Raw genomic sequence first — 20119 nt, forward strand, 5'->3', positions numbered from 1 at the left:
GGAAGTGGTTTAAAAGAGGCGAAAGCCAAACCTAAGCCAGTGCACTTAGCTTCATGAGCAAAGCAAGCAGTGGATTCAGAACAAACATGGCATGGGGTAATATGCTGTTCTTCAGAGCCACGTTCTTAAAAAAACGGCACCTAAATGTCCATTTAAACCTGTATGATCTTGAAGAAAGTTGAACTGCCTGCGAGGGCAAACTTTTTCCATATTAAACCTTTCGAACGCCATCGCCCCGCCTTTCACCTACGCTATCTGTTCTGCTCGACGTTTTTCCCCCCACCATCCCTCTAGTTATTCTGAAATCCTTAGTCCTTGGAAGACTTACTTATACTCTCTCCCCTATCCCGGCCCGCTCCCTCACAGCACAGCTGCAGATAGGATTTACCTGCAGCTGAGACAACCTCCAGACTATCAATTACCACCAGTGTAGAGTCACTGTTCTGCAGCTTGGCTAACAAGACATACACACACAACACATCCACACAGTGCACGCACACACGCGGATCTCCTCGATACATCCAGTTAGAGAAATTCTGAGTTGACTGTGAGGATTTTACTGACTAATCAAATAGTTTGGTGAAAATCCACTTCATATAAAAATCTAGACGAGAGCCCAAATACATCCAATCAAGCAAACTGGTATTCAGATCAAGTGTTCTGTGAAAAAAGAGAAAAGATAACAGAGATGCTATCTTCAGAAAATAAACCCCGTACCATTTATGGAAAAAAATGAGCGAAACATTAAAATTATAGTCACTTCAGGAATTACAATTACATGTTGAAAAATAAATCAAAAAGCTAAAATAACAGCAGAGCTATGATGAAACTATGTTCAAGGACGTGTGGTTAAAAAAAAAAAAACATGCACAAACATGCAAAACTGTGAGCCCTCGCTGCAGTGCATTTGTACAGACGTGATGTTTGACTGGTCTGCAATGTGCTGAAAACAGAGATCTCACCAAATTCTTCTTGACATGTCATCTCACTCTCTGACAATGATTAGACTGAACACCAAACCATTACACATACAGAAAGACACGCAGGGACAAGACTTGTCACTCACCCCACCAGATCCACCCTGACGCCTAAAGGGCCTCTGTCAGGTCCACAAATGAAAAGCCATCACAGCCAATGCTGCAGTCATGAAGCTGAAGTCATTCCATAGACTGGTTAAATGCTATCTTGCCAGGTCCTGTTAAACTTGGTCGAGCATGTTTGGGCTCAAGGCGTCAGTTTTGATTCCCAGCCTTAGTGCTCTGTTGATGCACCATCACAGGAGGTGGACAACCAAACAAGAAACAGAAATCATGAAGGGGGCATAGGTTAACACTCCCTAATTAAACTCTTGTGAGGACAACAGCCTGCAATCTAGCAATGCTGGGTCCTGTTGACAGTCCATATAGTCTGCTGCAAGCCTGTGAAGACACATCTGAGGGAGTGAATTCCCTGTAAGTGAGCTTTTGTGTCTAGCCACAGCAGTAGAACAGTGACCATTAGGATAACATATTCATGTCAAAAGGCCTATGATTTAACCATGGACTATGCGTAGGTTGTGAAATCAACTTCTTTGTCCACCAGCCAAATGGCTATTGAATGTTCAGATTTTACCATCCACTCCACAGATGACCGTTGTTACTTTTTTGACGGGTGAGTGAAAGAAATCTACCAGCCACTTGCATATTTTATTTGGCTGGTGGCTGGTGCTAATTTTGCGTCCTGTCTGCATGGAAACTCTGTGTAAAGTACTACACTTTGGCAGGCATTCATAGCTCACCATCAGACCATTAAAACCGCAAACCGCATGAGATACTGAGCAGGGGGGGATTTTTTTCATACATTGACCAACATGTGCAAAAATGTGCAATGCATTATTTACATCATACATAAAAGTAGATCGCCTTTCCAGCAAACTTGAGAGCATTTCCGTGGTTTAAATGTTACATCTTGGCACTTAAGTTGAGTTTCCAAGCATGAGATGCAAAGGGGCTTTCCTATGAGCTATAAAGAACTGGTTATCCCTCTATCTCCTCTTCCCTCAACCAGTCCTCTTGTCTGACTGTCAGCCTAGGCAGCCAAGGCTCCCATGTTTACTAATGTAGAAGCAACCCCTTTATCAGGGAAGAGATTTGTAGGGAAGAGGCAGGGGATTAGCCATCAAATTACCAGGCAGACAGCATCCCTGCTCCAGGGTTGTGAAGCGGTAATCTCTGAGGCTGAAGGGGGAGATCCAGATAAAGGTTTGGGATTGGTGCTGAGGAACTACAAACTCCAAACTGTAAGTAAAATATGAAAGTTTCAGGGGAGCAATTTTTTTCCCAAGCAATTTCCCCCTTCCCTTACTTGTGGTGACTACTTTTAAAGGACCTCATCAGGTTATATGGTTTGTCCCATGTTGCTGGGCTATGTGGTATCATTACATACACCAACACCCCAACTGTGCAAGACTTTTGATAGGTGAAAGCACTCAAACAGGAATGCTGTAGCTAGGCAGGGCTAGTGGAATTAGATTTCAGTGGCCTTGCCCGTGCTTCTTCCTTTGTCACCCCCCTGCCCTCCCTTAAACAAGCAGCACTCTCCTCAGAGAATACCCCCTGGACACAGGAATGTTTCATCAACGCCTCAGCCCCGAGGATCCTTACAGGGCCACAGTGGGCCAACAGGCGGTACACAGGCAGGCTATAAATAAGTCAGGCATTATAATGAAACCAAATGAATCTCCATCCATCTTCCCAAAACAAGGCATGGACCTCAGAGTTCTGCAGGAAGAAGAGTTATTGCCTGTGTTTTGCGGACGAACAAGAAGACGAACAAAAGCCAAACGTTGAGCTGACGCTGAAAACGTCCCACTGAAAAATACGCGACACGCGAGCCATTCTCGACACTCACATGATCATGTCAAAGTCTGTGTTTGGGTAGTCGAGACTGAGGAGACTTTTCATTCCATTATATGATATCTTATTGATAGTGAGGGGCCAGTTCTACTTGCTGCTATTTGAGATCAGCAGCAGCGGACTGTTGAAAAAGAAGTCATAACTTTGGAGGAAGTGACAGGAGGGCTGATAAAGTAATCAAGTAGAATGTCGAGTCTAAGCCAAGCATTTGAAGAAATTGGGCCCTGAGCAAACAAGGGGGGTGGTGGAGGCAGAGGGATAAATCAGCCACATGACTGTACTCCCAGAACCAAGCACCAAATAAATCAAGCATACATTCAATTTTATTTGCTTTACTGCAGTTTAGCATCACAGTTATCCCCTCGTACACAAGACCAAGGTAAAGCTGTGACCTTTAATTCTGTTTAATGGCAGTCCACAAGCAACCGATCTGACCTCGGTTCTCTGCAGAAAAACAAAATTAAATACAAGATATTAGGAGCATTTCATACAGTAATTAAGTGATACAACACCAAGGAAATGAACAGTATCACACAACAGAACAACAACAGTAATCCCTGGTCTTCTCCTATTTTCAGAAAATAGCGTAATACATTGCAAAATGTATATTTGCCATGGCCGCTGTATGTCTCTAACCTGCTCTGCTGCACATTTCACATACAAAAGCATAAGCTTTGGCCTTGTCATACATACAAAGTACAAAAAAAATTCAGCTGCCCTGAAAATGTAGGCTGTTTCAATCAATGCGGAGGCGTAATGGGATGATGTGGAATCGAAATGAGTTTTGTGCAAGGAGGGAAATGTCCTCTCTGACAAAGCGGATTTGTGTTCCCATTGAGAAACCCATGGTTGTAATGCATAGAGTTAAGGTTGAAATGAAAAGGTGCGAGGCTGCGAGCACAGAACAGACCTCTGGTGGATGGCGATAAGTGGGCACAAAATGTTGACAGATGCATATGAAACGCAGAGTAGAATGTAGTATAGTGTAAAAAGAGAACAGAGACGGACTGAAGGTAACAAAAGAGCTGAATATGATCCAATCCTGAGCACTATCATCCACTTGTTTTCAATTCACTTTAAAGAGACAGTAACCTAAAGCTACACTGCCGCACACGCAGTGATCTTCTTACGGGGCAATATTTATTCATCGCTGATTGGCAACAAAAATAACATCACCTTCTCTAAAATAAACCTGCCTGTTTATTTGGATGTGATCTCATGTCAAAACCTTAGCGTGTGTTTAGCAAGCCTGTGTAGATGTCAAAGCATAGACAGGCCTAGTTCAATCAAACGAGCTCTCTGCTTGGGGCAGCTGAGGAAAAGCGTTCTTGTCAAAACACTGGTGAATTTGGTGATAAAGAAGCCCTTTTTTCTAAACCTTCTCCTCAGCACCTGTCACAGTGAATGAGCGACTGTCTGCAAGAAAGAAGTGTCACAACTGAGACCAAAAAGTGACTATCAACACAGCGAACACATCACACGAGCCGTGGCCGCTGATTGACACCGCGCATTACGCAAGACATTATCTTGCACAGTCACCGCTAGCTGCGTAAACATCTTATTCCGTACAGATCAGGGGATTGACAATTAGGCCTTGTCATCATAAAACAACTGCTCATGACCTTGTCACCATCCGGCGACATTTCCTGACACGAAAACAAATGAGAAACTTTCCTCCGCTGGCATTTCCAAGTCCGAGGCCCGTGATTCTGCATTTCAGCTACAGCACCAAAGCTTTGACCTGATGAAAGCTGCTAGATGTTCTATCTCCGTACAGCATGTGTCATAAACAAAGGTCTGCCAATTGATCTGTGATTGTAAGCAACCTCTTTCATGTGCCAACTGGGACTAGAGTAACGAAGCAGATCCATCATGCGATAACAGGCCATTACACATCATTCAATTCATGGATGATGAGAAATCAAGTTCAATGGAAAAATCCATATGCTCAGCCCATAATTACTTTTGAGGAATCCAATGGGGAGAGACATTGAGTGATTGAGTGTTCCAAACGGAGTAATTTATTCAAAGACAGACTGCAGCCAAGGGAGGGATTTAAGTGCAAGATATTTCGCGTGTTTGGTCAGGAAATCTAATAAGGAGCAGTGGTATACGAATGACCATAGCTACTTCCTCAGGTCACTTCCTACATGGTTCTCTGGCGCATTACTGGTAACACAGGGAGAGAATTGAGTCGTAAAAGTGGAATGAAGGGTCAGTGGTGGCGTGGCCGAGGTGAAGGAGGACGACCCACAGGTCATCCGGCGTGGACGGGAGTTAGCTTTGTTTGAACAAATGACCATGGCTGACAGTTTTTGTCTTGTTTATTTATGCTAGTGAGACATTTTTACAAGTGTCCAACTTGGGTTTTGCCTCAAGGTCATTTTTTAATCAAGCCTGGGTTACCACTCAAGTCAAGACTAACAGGAATGAGTTGTACACAGAGGGTTGCACTCCTGAATCATTAACAAACAAGAAAAAAATAAACAATAAATAATAAAAAGCAAGCTTGGCTTTGGTACAACTACGAAAGAAAACACTGCAGTGAGTCAGACCGAAGGGAAGTCTGGCTGTTTCAAAGGCCAAAGAAAACAGGACAGACATGTTGTCTTCACTTTTTTCTTTGAAAGCTTAAGCCTGCTTTAATGCAAAAGAGCAAGTTGCAAAAAGGGTATTTTTCCCACTGACACCAGCTCCTTCTATTGAGCAACAAACTTATTGTGCAAAAACTGCCACATTTACTGTGACCAAGAACAAGATGAACTCAGTCCAAAAGTTTCTCATACAAGCGTATAAAAGTTTTATGTTGTAATAAAAAAAAGAAACAAAGATTTAAGGCATAATTACAGCTGAGGGGAACATTTAGAGCTGGTTATTCTTTGTTGAAATGAAGACACAAAGGTACAAAAGGTTTTCATGTGTCTTTAATCAGTCTTTCCCAAAAATGTCTTTCAACTAAGATATAGCTGATAATCACAGTAAGAGCAAAACTTAAACCCTCTAAATCACACTAAGACACACGCATTACAGGTTATACTTTAATGAAAGCCAAGCCCAAACATTTTCCAAAAATTATAATTTGTGACTTCCAAAAGTTCTCCTCTAAAATTATCTGGGATTTCAAAGCCTTCCAGTGGCTCCTTCTAACTGGAATTCTTGTCGCTGAAATTTAACCCTCCAGATTGCCCAGGGAGATAAAGACAACTGGAAAAACAGGTTGTTTGGCCTCAGTGTAGGCCTAATGCAGTAGAACGGCAGGGTGCCTCACCTTAGCAGCGGTAGCTAGGGGACATTCTATGGCCCTTCTATTCAAAGTCCTCTGAATACGTAGGGGAGGGCTTGCACCAGACAGGGCAATTTGCCAGAGAGCCAGCCAATAGAGCTAAGCCAAGACGAGGTTAAACTATTGTTTTGGCTTAACAAGCAAGAGTGAGCAAGGACAAAAGAAACGGGGACAAAAGAATAGTAAGAAAATACCTGACCATTGAAGTGTAACACATCAACTTATTTTGTTACTTTTATCATAAGACGCAACTTGTAAAAGGTATAAACCAAGATGAAAAATAACTTCCTACAACACGGGTATAGAGACGAATAAAGTTCAGAGTCTCAGACAGCCTGGCCACTTAAAAAAAAAAAAAAAAAAAAACCTGTGCCTCATGTGTTTTTAAGAAGTCATAACTTCTGTTTTCATCACTGACAACGTTTGACTTTTCTGAACTTAATTATGTGGTCCAAAATTCACTTACCCATGCATGTCAGTTAGGTCCACTTAGAAATAACTTCTGTTTATTCCTTATTCCTTCCTTCCAGAGAAAGAGTATCCAAAAGCCTTGAAAAGAAAATCCAGCAGTATCCACAAAAGATTATCCCTGAATGATGTCTTGTGAAAAGGTGTGTGAGAGCAAGTAGTCTCCAACTCCTGCTCAGTTATTCCATTCGCAGCGTTTCATTAAACCAGAAGAACTGTCTTTTGGCTCCCCAGCAATACGTTTCCAGCTGTGGCTATAGAGCAATGTGGCTTGGGGAGAGATCCTTCTGAGGCAGCGCTTGTTCACACACTGAGCGGGTGTTCAGGGACTGCCTGGGAGAAGCCAAACCCACCATGTGATGTCACTGGTGTCAAATTTCAGTGTGAAGAGGGAGGAGGCTGCGGGGTCTTACCTTTTTGAACCTCGACCAATGACAATCAATTTTGCAGTGCACCTGCATGCAGAAAAAAGGCTTGAGGTAGGAGTACACGTGATGTTGTGTATTCCTGCAGCTTAGAGACTCCAATATTGCTTCTCTATTGAACACCTTCCAGAGACAGAATGTGAGGCTGCATCTGCAGGCTCATTCTGAGGTGGACTAAAAAAGGCAGGCTAGCTGCCATGTCCAGCATCCACAATTCTACTTCTGAATGAAAGTCCTGCATGTATTTAAAAATCAATTAGGGGTTAACAAAGTGTGACCTTGAAACAAACAAGCATTCTCAGGGGACTGTGCCAATATAACATGTCCAGTAACATATTTTGTGGATAATGAATTGGTTTCAGAAAGTAATTTGGCCCTCTATCCCTTGCTAAAAAAAAAAAAAAAGAAGAAGAAAGAAAGAAAATAAATATGCAAAATCCTCATTCTTAAATCAGCAAAGCTTTGAATATATATACACACACACACACACACACAACTCCCCAACACACTGGTTCTCACTCCCTCCGGTCAAACTCTGCTAGCCATGGAGCTAATCATCCACAACAGATGTTCAGAAATGTTCAGTTGGATTTATGACAGAGCTCAGAGGAACAGCCAAGTCAGCCTCTGGTGCTGTTTTTCTCTTCCGTCCTACAAGGACAAGGGATTGCACTGAGAGAGGATGTCAGCACAACCATTCTCTTCCCCAAAAATTCCCTCGCTCTCTGAGATTCACCATCCGAGACGACAGCGCCTTAATAGATCACAGAGCCCCAGGACCTTGGGGAGAGGTTTGCTCATTTATCCCAATAATACTGTGTGGACTGTAACTTGACTCATCCAGCAATGCTTCAACAATGTTTCGCCCTCGACGTAATGATGTTTTTTTTATATATATATATATCTCAGTGGCGCTGCTGACGCTGCAAGCCATGACCCAGTCCGAGACAAATGCTTTTAGATGAAGCCATATATAATACTGTGTTGCATTAACAATTAAATTATACATTACAAACTACATCATAATATGTTAGTAGTTTCTGAAAGGAAAAATAAACTAAGAATTACAATACTGTTGGCTGGTGAATTCCTATTAATCTAAACAGGGCAGCACTGCTGATACAGTACAACACACAACAAAAGATTCAGAGCTAGGTTCTTAAAAGCATGTATGAGGGTTTACACTAAAAGCAGCAATGTTGAATGTCTTCTAGGCTTAAACTCTGCTGAAGGAAATGGCAAACAGCAATGTGTTCTACATTTCTCTTTGTTGTTAACAATGGGAGACAGTCTGATTTTACTGGAGGCTGCAGATCTGTGCACACAACAGACTTTTCAGCAAGAAAAAGAATTGTTTTATCTTCAACTTTCCTTGTAGTTTAGAACTGGGATGTGGGTCATCTGATTAAAAAGTAATTCAATTTGTACAGCCTGACTTAAGCGTCTTTCACACACACAGTTCCCGGTAAATTCCTGGGACAAGCTGTGAGGCATCACTGGTGATATTTACTTTTCAGACATGCAGCTACATTCAGAACATTTCTGTCCTTGATACCATGATAACGCTGGAATAGATGGGGCAAGGGACAGTCCAGCAAGTGGCGGTAATGCAACACTTGTGGATGCCGACTGCCATAAAACTCAAAAACAGAAGACAACAAAGCTGGGGCAAGGCCAGATGTACGTGTACGCCGCAGAAGATGTCTCTTCATGTAAAACACAGACTCTTCGGATTGGACAAAAAGCATTGGTATTTGACAACCTGGACTTAAAGCAAAGATGATAAAAAGTTAGTTTTATACAAGTTACCTACTGAAACTTCAACCCTTTAGTTGTTTGTCCCTGTAATGTTACTTCTTTCATTCACAGCACAGTGTCAGTGCAATTTTACTCGGTCTTGAGGTGGGAAATTGGTTGTATAGATTTCCCGGAGTATCCATCCCTGCTCCCATTCACACATGACCCCATGCAGGAAACGTCCCTGAACATCTCCTGGATCGACTGCATGTGTGAACTGGGCTGTATGAATATTCTCTAGCTGTCTGTGCAGCAATAACATTACTAATTAAAATCGGATCACAAACATCCAACAAGGACAAGGAATTTACATCACAACTATGTGCAGGAAGGAGAGCAACCAATCTGGACTTTTTGGAAACCTCTCATTCCTTACAAATTCATGAGAGTTTGAAGGAACCTTCTGGAGAATAATTATTACACCCACACACCCCAGAGGAGAGGAGAAAAAGTATTTTTGTGGGTGTAAAGACTCTGCCGACTCAAAAGTCACATTCATCTGAGATCAAATCGCTGAACAACTCACAGTGGTAAAAGGTAGAAGTAAAGATTAGATTGGCTGGTAGTCTTTACCGCAGAGTGGGAGGGAAAATTAACTGTGAGCTACAGTAATGTAGTGTTGTGTGTCAGCTGCGTAACATGGGCCATTTCATCTAGGGCGTAATCTCATTTTAGCACAATGTAAAACTCAAAACACAGATGGACTACAGCAGTAACCGTCTATGCAAGATTAAAACCGGTGCCTCGAGTGAGGTTTTGTGGCTCAGGCAGTTTTAGGACTTATCTTTTGCCCCACCCCCCCCAAAGATCTTGAATAGAGTTGGGAACACCCCCTACCAAGTCTGAGAATTTATAACATTGTGACAACCACCCATCCCCCGCTCATTTCATTGAGTGAAAAAAAAAGGTTGACAACCTCTTCAGTCTGAAGAAGCCAGCCCCTCCCTGACTCGCACCAGTCTGCTAACAGTACCCTGTCAATAGATTTTAGGGAAAGCTTGATTTTATGAGATCAATGTTTTTGTTTGTCTTTTCCTGGCTTTTCCGGCTTTATTTTGTGAGTTATTGCATGTACTAAATCTGCTGTGCAGCTCCAGGGTTATTGGGGAAGAACACCTGGATCAAGCCTGACACCTCAGCTCCTCGGTGGTAGCAACAGCCATCATTGATGGGAAACTGTGCTGGCTGCCGCAGGACGGGATGAATCACATCAGCCCTGGGCTTTATCAATATTACTGTCTGTCCAATGTAACAAGTCTGCCAAAACATTTTAACAAGGTTCAGCTTCGAGGTAAGAAAATCACTTTCTTGGTCTAAGGTCAGAAGAGTACGCACTGACTGAATACCTGATGTCTATCATTACAAGAAAATACTGTATTTCCTGCATTTTGAAACACTGCAGTGTACAATTAGCTAAAACCACATTAACATATTATCAACTATTATCTAAAGCAAAACATTTTGAAAATGGCGTACAAATAGATGTGCTTTATCTCCCCATTCAGAGGGGCCATTGATAAGCACAATTCTGGCTGCGTGCCAGTGAAAAAATGCTGACCTGTGTCGTAAACACTGAACTGTGAAAGTCAGCGTGCTGCTGCTGATGGGCTCTTAAGTCTAGCACTATGTCATCATGTCCAAACGCACAGCTGGGCAACACCTGTTAGCTTAGAATTCCCAGCCCAATTCACAATTTACTGGGGCTTGGCTACTGACGTCTGTTTGCTAGCTAATTTACCTCCAGATTGCAGTCCTGATGGTATCTATATCACATACAAGGATCATACTATTACTTGCAAACATGAGTTAAGGTTACTTGCAAATTATCAATGTAACATTTAACCTCAGCCTGTGATCTAGGACAAGATAAGTCACATGGATAACTTCAGCTACACGGGAAGCATGTGGAAGCTATACATCTGATTACATCTAATTATGATTCATTTTCTTCACACGAGCCACCACATTATGTTCATCATGCATCAGTTAAGATAAGCAGCATTTGCAGAGGGGACACTTAAGCACAAATTTGTTATCTTTACCATGCAAAGTTCTGTATCTCTGAGGCACACAAAAATGAATGAAAATGTCCAACATTGTGTGAGCATCATACTTTTGCTCAACAGTCCAAACACCAAGGGCACAAGTCTGGCCCTGAATTTTTCTCAGGACTGTCTGCAGATAACACTGGCTCCAGTGCTGAGAGGGGAGGTGATGGCACATGGCGACAGGAGGTGTGAAAAAGACAAGGACAGCGGGAAACAAGAGCACATAAAAACACAGATAAGATTGGCTCCACCGTGTTGACCGACCTTCAGTGAGTGCCTGCATCTATACGTGCCTGTACAGACGTGTCTATGTGTGTAAAGCATGTGAATTTGTGCATGTGCGCCCTGGCCTGTGTGGCGTCGTGTCTACGGAGGTGGGTGTGTCTGCATGCTTATATTGACTTATTACCTACAGACAGAATGAGTGTACGGAAAAAAGAAATAAGACTAAGACAAGACCAGTGGAACTGATAGAGGAAGGCACTTATTTTCCTGCTACTCGTTGAAAACCAAAAACAACGACCGCTCTCCATTACACTCTGCTGCTGACAACTGGCGGGGCACGCTCTCTAAGGAGAACAGCAGAGCGTGCCGCCGAATGCATGAGACAAATCATTTTTATCTGGGACCCTGGCGGGTATTGACAAACCGGGGGTGCATTTAGATAGCCCAATTAAAATGGGGAAATGAAGCGACATTGAGGCACTTTACAGCACTGTGCCCCCTCTCCACCCTCTGGCCCCCTACGCTCCCTGAACCTCTCCAGAGACTGACTTCCTTGCATTCTGCTCTCAGTGAGGGGTACGGGGGTGGCAATGAAAACAAGGAGGCGGGTGGCTCAGAAATGTCGCTTTGAGGTGAAATATGCAATACGGCGGGAGGTTATGTTTGTGAGAGGCGAGAGTGAGCCCAAGTGACGTAGAATCATTTTCAGTGGTTCATCTTGCATATGTAATTTTCGCACAGTCCTCTGGGGGAGTAATAGTCGCTGCTGTGGCGCTGAGGAGATCGCCTGTGGGTGGCAAGGCGTATAGCAGGGTCAAAAACAGCATGCAAGACAAGGGACACAATGCAACTCTGTGCAACTTCAAAGGGTAAGTTGGCAATCAATGATATGGATGTTGGCTCCATTTATCCAAACGTGTCTTAGCGGGTGACCTTCAATGTCATCTACTACTCTCTAAAGCCTGCTCAGTTCAATTCACTTCGTTTCTCACCTGAATATGTCTCCCTCCTGGTCTAATTTTCAGACCTCTATTTGTCTTTTTGATCGATGATCATTCCACTGAGATTACTGTCAGGTGTACTTTTGGAACAGACAGCCGCCTCAGCACTGATACACAACAAAACTCTAATTCATCAATTTCCTTCAAGTATACTAAAAGGATATGAAAGGATACCAGGATGTTGCAAGACGTCTCACCTTTTGTGTAGGTGGAAAGAGTGAAAGCAAAAGCAGCTTAGTTACTTCTCCAATCAAGGGAAAGATGGTGTGGAGAAAGAGCAATGCTGTGCTGTGCTGTGCTGTGCTATGCTGTGCTGTGACCAGCTGTTCAGCAGTATTACATTTCACAGGCTACTGTCAACAGCTCTGCAAAGATGCAAGCTGTTTCTACAATGCTCTGTGTTTTGCGATGTTATTGTCAGTGGGGGAACTGATATCTCTGCTTCTTTTCTGATATATTTCTCCCTGAATGTCTTCAAACCTTGTCTTTGTCTCACGTTAGAAATTGCCCGCTACAAACCACTATCATTTACATTGGTCTATTCATCTTAAGTGAAGAAGCAATACAACCACCCCAGCAAAATTTGTACAGAGATTAATGGCACCACGCCAAGTCCTTTTTGAAGTGCATTTTTCCTCTAAATTGGAAATTGCCATTGAGATGAAGGCTTAAATCAGTGGAGATACGGTTTAGAAACCAGCTTCAAAAAGCATCAAATGTATAAAAGAATAGGCCGAGGATACAATCCAAACAGGGGCCAGTGCTTTCTGCAGTATCCTGGATAGAGTAAGCTTGCAGCGCACTGAGGCGATTTTGATAAATCTGAAAAACTTTCAGTGAGAGGTTCCTAATAAAAGCCCCACGGAGTAGTCTCTCCCAACCTGAGGAGGCTATACTTTGTCTCTGACAAGACAGCCTTCCAGATGCTTTCCCTCAATATATTTCTGCCTCACGCAGAGGATAAGGTGCGAGCACTCATGAAGATAAGTCGCCTGACTGGCTACAGTGAAAAGTGTCAGCTGGTTTTCAAATACGCTCAAAGCTTTCTGTATGTCCATATGTTCAACCAAGCACAGGAGATTCTGTGTGGTGCTTCTCCTGTTTCTCTGGACTCCACAGAACTAACTGGTGGCGTCCCAATAAAGCATTTTATTAGTCTAATAATTTCCCATCGGCATACAGGGAAAAACAACTCGGACACAAAGGATGAATTCAAAAACACAAATCAACTTCAGCATTGCTAATAGCTCTCATTAGGAAATCTCCCCAAGCTTTGCACCAGAGTGCATCACTTTGCTGAAATCAAAAGGATGGGGATATGAAATTATTCCCTCTATTGGAGAAGGCTGCTTCCACTGCTAAAAGGAAATAAACCACAAATTACGACTTAGCCGCTCGCATGGAAAACTGATAATGGCCTCAGCACTTATGGCTTGAGCTGTGTAATATATATATATATATATATATATATATATATATATATATATATATATATATATATATATATATATATATCAATGTTACATGATTATGCTAACATGTTGGATCTCAAAAACATATGTCACATGATACCACAACATGAAACTAATGTGTAGGCTGTATCACATCTTTTGCTTCCCCCATATACTCACGAAATGTTAATATAACCAACAGACTTTGAGACTCTGGAAGTATGAGCTGAGCTGCAGTCAAACTGTTTCGAACACTTCACATTGATACATTTATTTAATTTTTGTAGCATCAGCATCAGTTATGTGCTTCCAAATGTGTGAAACAAGCCTAAAAATATGCTGCACATAAAAATTCCCCCATTTGTCCCAAACACAGACGTGCACATGCACGAACACACACCCCATTTCAACAGATGAAAAGCCTGCCAAATAAAAGAGTAATCCATCACTCATGCCATTTTGCATTCGCAGGGTCCTTCTCTTCAACAATGGCCTGACTCACAGTGAAAGATAAGGGCCCTCTGTTGACCAAACCAGTGAACACATCACAGCAAAAAGAAACTGAAATCGCAAGATGTTTTGTGTGGAAATTGCTGTTTAGTATCCAAGGTTATAAGAAAAACATGATTAAAACAAAGAAGTGGAAGTTTAAAGTGCCTTCTTACTGCGATCTTATAAATCCAAAGTCAATGGTTAAGACTGCGTTCTCTGTATTTAAGAGATATTAAATGACTAGCATTAGCTGATGATTTCCTGCAATTGGATTATATAGAGTTTCAGAATACACTCAATAAATAAATAAACGACCAAAGCTAAACAGTAACCTCAGCCTACAACACAGTTTTAAAGGAATTCTCAGTGCTTTTCTCTTCATTAACCATTCATAGCGGGGAGTAACAAATGGACTTCAACCGACTGACTAGAAAGCTAGCCCAAAATAATTAAGGAAATGAAATATTCAACATAAAACTTCTTATAATAGCATCAGTGCCTCATAAATTTATAGCGAAGAAATGAGTGGATTAATTTGAGTGCTAATGGAGAAGAAAGCCAGTCATTTCCCTTTCCTCCCATTCAACTTCATTTAGCCTCTTAAGTGTTACACCTTCTATTACTTATCTCCAGGATTTCTGGCACATGGCAGATCAGGCAAACTGGGTTCAGGGCATTGGTCTCTATCGTTAGAAAAGAAGAATATGTGGCTAAAAGAGCAAGCTAATAATGACAAAGGCCTGAGCTTAAGTGCTGCAGGGGCAAAGCACAATTTCTCAAATAGTCCAGAGCTCTCAGTGCCATTTTTACCTCTTGATGGTGAATGTAGAAGTGCTAAAGTGCAGTGCTCTTTGAGACGGGAACAAAAAAAAAAACAACAAAAAAAAAAGAGAAAGAAAGAAGAAAGAAAACACTGCACCTCAGACAAAGATATACCTGTGAAGACCTAGATTGTGGAAAATACCTGCACATCCCAACCTTACTTTAAGAACAGCACTAGAAACTGTAACCACCAAGCTCCATAAATGCATACCTATATGGCATATATAAAGACTTCCATTTCTAAAGGTGCCTGAGGCAATTCCACCTTCTAATATTCAATCGATTTTTCATCATTTCATTGGCAAATTTGTCACTGCATCAAAAAGCAGAGAAGGTGTTTGCACAGAGCGTCTTCCTTATATTTTTGCCTCCTCCTTCCTGGGGCTCACTGTCTATGTGCACAAAGACCTCTGGGAGTGTGACAGTCAAGTCAGGCCAACTGTCAGGTCGCTCTCAGACGCCAGCGAATCAGGGGACGGCAAAACCAAGCACTGATTTCAAGGATGTGATCAGCAACACAAACCAGAAATGTAAAGAAAGAGCCATCTGTTATTTAGGGAATCATACAGTTTTTTTTATTCGACCTTTATTCTACCACTCATTTAATGCCCACTCCAGAGGACTAAAAGTGCACCACAAAAATAACATGTTAAGGGTTTTTCTTGATTATCTTCAGCACATCTAACACTAAATATGTTGGATTTGTTCCTATCATGCGTGTTTGCACTGGGAGCGGCAAAGGGATGAACATTCCTACAGTTACTAAATTCCATTTAGGCTCCCAGCTGTCTGACCCACTAGCATGGCATTGACAGGGCCACCATGTTAGTACGACTGAAGCATCCCAAAACAACACTCACTTCCTACAGTGATCAAATATTTCAGGATGAGGTCAAAGTCACACTGTAGGTCACGCTGTGGGTGTTGCTACCCAGTAAACGCGGCATGCCATCATGACCACAGAGCAGACTTTAAGAGGTGCTGCAGCGCTTAAAGTTGGACCGTCAAAAAAAAAGTACGGCCCCTACTCATTCCACAAGTCGATCTCTCTGCTCTGAGCCGTGCAGCTGATCCCATCGGACAGCCCCCGACTGAAGCGGCAGGTGAACCGTGATGTAATTTCCTCCAGCATCTCCTGATGCGTTTCGCCTGGTGTTCACCTACGAAGAGGCTTCCCGCTAGGAAAATGTTCAGATCACTTCTGATCTCTGTAATGAGTTTTGCCACTCCAGTTATATCTCTGACAATATTAGGAGCAGCACTGCAGTGGACAAATGCCACCTCACTGTCACTGTGTGTGAACGGCCTGGGCTACACTTGTCTTTTCAATGTGACCTTTGTGTTTAGATGTGGCAAAGGTGAAACATGTCTGACTGACTTACATGTGAATTCTGTGTACGGATCTATGATCACATCTCTCGTTTTACATGATACATTTTCTGAGAACACAAGCCAGGCCACTGCAGAATGTTGATTTGTTTTATCAAAATGCAAGTGTAACCATGACAAAAGAGTGCTGTTTGTAACATCTTATAACATCCACTGTGAAAAGTTTTCCCTTTAATCCACATTTATGCAGTTAGGTTAATGCTTGAGGGGATCAGTGGGGAAAACAGTGCAATGCTTCAGGAAGAGCAGAACATTTTAAAAGTTTCTAAAGGTCCTCAAGTACATAATAATGTAATGCAAACAAATACAACATCCTTGCAATAAATGCTATCATTGTGCTACATTGTCCTTACCCTGCAAACAAACAGTCGGACAAAATAACATGAATATCCTTCAGTATAATGAAAAAACAAAACAGACTTAGAGCCTTGAAAACCACAAACTAAAACAGAACATTATAACTTTCACACAAATAGTATATATTTCAGGGCCATTCTATCAGATTTCATTACACTGTCCAGGTGTTTATGTTATTGTGTCCACCCCCTGTGAATTACTGTGGTGATAAAAACTTATTCTGTGGGAAAATAACTGCTCTGGAAACCCTACGCCTAATTTTCCTGGGGAGAGGTTTAGAAATTGTGTGACCAGATGGCCAATACTTGTGGGCAGACGAGCCACCATGGCAGCAAAATATGTTCACTGCTGAATTAAACTAACCTCGTGTCCCTTAAGTGACGACGCACATTAGTCTATATGTCACACATCCTAAACCACACTCGCATTTGAAATCAAGTAGCTAAACATTAACTAAGATCACAAGTGGGGGAATGAGAATAGTCTCTGGGGCAAAATGTGACTCAAGTTTCAGAAGAACGTTGGTCAGCCACAACAAACCCCAGCAATTAAGGGTGTCACCCTAGCTTAATACATTTATTTAAAGAATAAACTTCTTTCTCCTTCAGTCTGCCGTTTGACAGCATGCAGCATCAGCAGATTGAGTTAGGGGTGCTTACTGCCTAGATTTGTGGATTTTCCTACGTGTACATTTTTTATCATATATAGCTTAGTGACTTTAGAAAATCCACAGTCTCCTTTCTTAATATGCTGACAGACACAAATTCCTGGACAAAATAACACACATGCGTCCATTTGCAAGTGCAAACAGACCAGTAAAATCCAATCAATACGCGTTATTGGCTCAGGGAGGGCCTAGCTTTGCAAGAAAACCCGAGATCCAGTCTGAGGGGAAATCCTTTGAACTCCTTGACTCGAAATCTGAATGAACATTTCCTGTTAACTCCACTGCAGACCTTTTATTCATCATTTATGTCAAAACGAGACCACACTATAATTTCCAAATGTACAGCCTAAATGACATCAGCTTTCCACAGGCACAGCACCCCAGATGAAAATAATCAGAGCAGACAAGAAATTACAAAAACATGCTGTGACCTTTCAAGTCTGAGGGGGAAACGCTGTGTATACATTTACAAAATGTGAAGGGAGAGTAAAAAAAATTCCCATCACAGAAATTGGAGTGTGACTAATGGGGAGTGAAAGAGCTGGTCTCTAACCTGAACTCCAAAATAATCTTGCTCACGTCTCCATGGCCACTTTGGGGGAGCAGTGGGGGGTTTGACAAGGGGAATGGAGGACCACCTGCACACCCAGCAGAGCCAGCTCTGTACTGGCACCACCATTTGTTACGCTCTGGATTCCCATTACTTCAGAGCTAGGTTGGCTGGGAAATCCATCTCCTGGTGTCAGGTTTATCAAACTTGTATGCAAACTATAACGGTGGAAAGGGGGTAAAGGATCACAGTCATGCAAGGAGGCTACGGAGGACAGAGATGTCTTCATTTAGCAGGAATCAAATCCTGCGTATCAAAGTATGCAGGCTCAACTAGCTCTGATCGTGTTCTTCCAATGCTAACTTATAGTATTAACTATCATAACATAATTTAAGGACATTACGGAGCCCAAGAAACAGGCCTCCACATTGAAATTATAAGTAGTAGCATTATATGCATACAAACCAGCCACACCAAGCTTAGTGTCAAGCCTAAATTTAATGGGCACTTGACACACAATGAAAGCCGCTAACAGGGGTATTATATTCTGTATATTAGAGGGCAGCATGAGCCAAACCTGCTTTGAATGCCAGCTGGGAAAGTCTGCAGTGAGGAGAGAGGCCTTTAACCCTCCACATTTTCATCTAAACTGATCTCTGGTCAGCAGTGAAAAACTAAAATTATAGGCCCTGATGCTACTGTATCGGCACCAAAACAGACCTAATTAAGGTGATTCAATAGCTGTCAAACAAGAATCCTCATTACATTCTGTTTCCTCGTCAGGGTGGTGGTAATGTATTATCAACAAGTTTTAGGAATAAGAAATCTTTTAATTCATCACGGAAAGAGTGAGGTGTGACCTGCTACGTTAGATTTTGGGAATTTGTTTTGAATGGGTATTTTGTAGACAAACAATGAATCAAGAAATAATGAAAAAAAATGACTGACAGATTAATTGATGGTGAAAATGACTGTTGCAGCCTTAAAATTTGAACAAGCCTAAGAAGATTTTTGATGCATGATCGTCTTCACCTACAGTAGTGAGTGAGTAGTTAAAGCTTTGTGTTAGAAGAATGATCCCAACCAAGCCAAAAGTAGAGATAAGCATATTGTGAAATGAAAAGAGAAAGGAGCACCGGTATCGGATTTGTACTTGACAAAAATGTACTTGTACCTGATTTTAAGAGTCAGACTTGGCATCAGGATCCTACATCCAGGTGTAACACTCAATACATATGGGACACTGGTGGGAAAGCATGTAAAGGCCTGGTGAATCTTTATTGAGTTCAAAAAGGTTAGAAAATAGGGGCTATGAAGGTTTTCCTACTTACAGACCGACACCCCCGAGGCGTATCCTTTCTACATGCTTCTCTGCATCAACAATACAGACTGACATGCACAAGATACTCTCAAGGAGAGCCAGTTAGTTTGCGTCACCAGAGTGCTTGGCGTGAAAAATACAAATGAAAACTGACAAGCCTCGTGATAGTCCGTACGTCCTCGTGAACAGGATACATTCTCGTCTACTCTGGCCGCCCCCTATGGATTCTACACAGAATCCAGGTGGCTTTGTTTTCTGCAACGAAAGTACATTTCAGAGACCAAAGAAGCCCCCCCCCAAAAGATTCCAAAATAGTTCAGAGTTAATTGAAGGTTCTTTGTAAAATCTGAGCGAAATAAATAAATAAAAACATCAAGTGTCGGAGTGAACAGTGTAAATGGCTATGAAATACAGATCAGATGTGCTGTGAGCATCTGGGAGCAGCACCACTGAGAACACAACCCAGCAAATGTCTGTCAGCAGTTGAAACAGACCTGCAAGAGCGTAGAAATTGTATTAGTTGCAATAATCTATAGCTCCCAGTGGGATTTTACTACCGAAGCATCGGAAAGAAAATCTGTTACAAATGCACCCAACTGTACCGATAATCAAATCTGTGTGAGCTTTTTCTCCCAACAAAGTTTGAGGCGAATCCTGACACATAAGCAAATCACCACAACGGGAAAACAAATGCTGATGTCAGTGCATCCAAAAACTGACTATGTAAACTTAGCGAGCCAGCCCAGATGCTTTTGTCTGACGAGCTGAAGACTGACTGCATAAAGATTCTGCTTGATTGGCAATTCATGTTAATTTGAAAATGACTTAACATTAGAATGAAAATTATTTGGAGTCCTTTTGATTAATAAGGAGTTCTTCAGGGGGAGTTGCTGAAGTCAGCTGTTTTAAAAACGTGCATTTGTGCAGAT

General features: G+C 42.0%; 1 protein-coding gene across 13 annotated transcripts in view; it reads right to left on the reverse strand.

Annotated features, from left to right (window-relative positions):
- ptprfb (protein tyrosine phosphatase receptor type Fb) overlaps window positions 1–20119 on the reverse strand; it is a 163311-nt gene that overhangs the window by 115487 nt on the left and 27705 nt on the right. The window contains exon 1 of one of the 13 annotated variants that reach the window (XM_076744634.1): window positions 6644–7359. The exons of the other annotated variants lie outside the window; for them this stretch is intronic. The gene's annotated coding sequence lies outside the window, so the exon portion shown is untranslated. Of the gene's footprint in view, window positions 1–6643; window positions 7360–20119 lie in introns of those variants that run through there. 13 annotated transcript variants of the gene reach the window in all.

Source organism: Chaetodon auriga, chromosome 12, assembly GCF_051107435.1.
Source record: "Chaetodon auriga isolate fChaAug3 chromosome 12, fChaAug3.hap1, whole genome shotgun sequence".
Taxonomy (NCBI): Eukaryota; Metazoa; Chordata; class Actinopteri; order Chaetodontiformes; family Chaetodontidae; genus Chaetodon; species Chaetodon auriga.